Consider the following 2,495-nt stretch of genomic DNA (forward strand, 5'->3'; position numbering starts at 1 on the left):
ATCGATATTGTCTTCTGACAATCGATCGATATTTGCGAAAGGTGTATCGATCGATATCCCTATAGGATCATCGATCGACACTTTCTTGTGATCAAAAGACGACAGTTGAGATCCAAGATCTAGTTAGTTAACCAGTGAAACATTGGCATCGCTGATCACTGTGATTAAGGAGTTTAGCTCTAATATATCATGCATGCAACTGTTAGGCATCTATAGGATTATAATCTCCAACACCTGAATAAAAACCCTGCATCTAATATCTTCCAATAAGTTACATCCCCAATCATCTTGTTAGTTGCTCAATTAGGATTGCTATTTACTTTTAAATCATAAACCAACACACTTAAGAATTAATAATTTGACTAGATTTAATAGGTTCCCTAGCTCCTTGTGGATTCGATCCCTAAGTACTGCAACTGAACCTCTTATTTGAGAGAGTAATTCACTCCTTAGGGTAATTTGAGTGGTATCAGATAGGTTAACCAAGGTTACGCACTTGTTGCCTATGCGGGACACTGATAACGTTGAAGTGTTGGCCGACGTCATCATTCTGGGAAGCACTTCAAGAAGCCTTGGGAACTAAACTGTTCAGAAGCACGGTGTTCCATCCAGAAGCATATGGCTAAACGGAGAGAACCATTCGAACTATCGAGGACATGCTTCAGATGTGTATTCTAGATTGGGCCGGGAATTGGGAGAAGCACTTACCGTTAGTCGAGTCAAGAAGAGAGATAACTTTTGAGATAGGGGATTGGGTCTATTTCAAGGTTACTGCACAAAAAGGGAAGGACATATTCGGCAAGGTCGGGAAACTTGCGGTCAGGTTCATTGGTCCATACAAGATCATCGGGAAAGTTGGTGAGGTAGCTTACCGTTTGGATCTGCTAGAGGATATGCGTCTACATCCTATATTTCATGTTTCCATGATTCGAAAACATATATGGGATCCAAGTGCTGTTGAACCCGAGAGACTAGAGGAGTTGAGGACAAACCTTACGTATCCGGAAGGACCAATCAGATTGGGAGAAATGTGTATTCGGAAGCTGAAAAAATCGAGAGATTGCTCAAGTGCAAGTATTCTGGAGAAGACAAAACAGGATTCATGTTACTTGGGAAGATGAGGCGCGATTTAAAGCCCATCACCCAGAGTTCTTCCGAGAGGAAGTTGTGATGGAATAAGGAGGCCCCTCAGACCCTTAGAATTTGAGGACGAATTCTGTTAGGGGGGGGGGGAGAATGTAGAAACCCATTAAAAAAAAAAAAAGGAATGGTCGAGTATCTTTTGGGTGGTCGAGTCGCGGACGATCAGATTGTTCTTGTCTGAACCATGAGACAAGTATGCCACTATAAAATGGTTAGACAATGTGGTAGATTGATTCAAGGGACGTTTGAAGCACGACACTTTTGGAAGCGCAACAGGAAGACCGGAAATTGGGCGAAAAACCCTAAATTTTGGTATTATGGAATTTTTCAAAGAAGTCAAAAGCTCGGGAAATATTTTCCATAAGATCAGAGTCCAAGCGGAGTTTATTACAAATACTCAGATCATCAGAACGGTCGTCGAAAAATATTTGGGATTGATCGCGGGACGAAAATTCACCGGAAGGCAGATATCAGACAATTGACCGAGAAGCTCGAGGTGGCTAGATGTGTGTGTGTTCAGGACGTGGTGGCAAGCTCCTGGGAGTATGTGTGTCAAGGAAAGAATGAGGTGTTGCAGTACATGAAACCTGTACATGCAAGTAGACATGTCGAGCATGAGGTGGATCGGCCAAGCACGAGGTGTTGCGATGCATGCGACCAGGCCATGCGGCTAGACATGTGGAGGACATGGTGTCTCCTTGCATGGAGCCAGGCCATGCATACAGACAGGTAGAGTGCGTGAGCCATGTGGAGTACGAGTTGTCGCCGCGCATGCGTCCGAAGCCATGCGAAGCGACACACGGGCTGCCTCACGGCTTGTTTCTGATTGGTTGCTGATTCCTATAAATAGCCCATGACCCCCTCTCATTTGAACACATCCTGAACACATCAAATCCAGTTCAAAACGTGAGAGAGAAAGCAAAGAAATAAATATCAAGTTTCGATAGTTTTCGAGCGATTTAGGCAGTTTTCAAGAACAGTTACTCTGCCGATTTTGAGTCAGCACCTGGAGAAGGTTCTGTTCAAGTGAAGAGAGATCAGTTCTAGTGGAGACCAGTTCAAGACCAGTCTGGATGTGGGTCTAGTTGGGAAGGTCGAGAAAGGGTTCTGATCGCAGAAGTCGGGTTTGGGGTCAAGGCCACGGGCAACCAAAAACTGTGAGTTATGATCAATTGATTGCTGAGTTGTTTTCATGGAGGTTCCCGTTACTTGGAAGTTGGATCATGGCAGGAGCCCAGGTCTAACTGAGTAACGGTTTTATTAGTTAATAGTTGAGGTTATGTTGATTGAGTTGATGGAATGCTTGTTATTGCTTGAGAACCGTAGTAGCATGCTAATGGTTAAGTTGATTG

Source organism: Brassica oleracea, unplaced genomic scaffold, assembly GCF_000695525.1.
Source record: "Brassica oleracea var. oleracea cultivar TO1000 unplaced genomic scaffold, BOL UnpScaffold00616, whole genome shotgun sequence".
Classification (NCBI taxonomy): Eukaryota; Viridiplantae; Streptophyta; class Magnoliopsida; order Brassicales; family Brassicaceae; genus Brassica; species Brassica oleracea.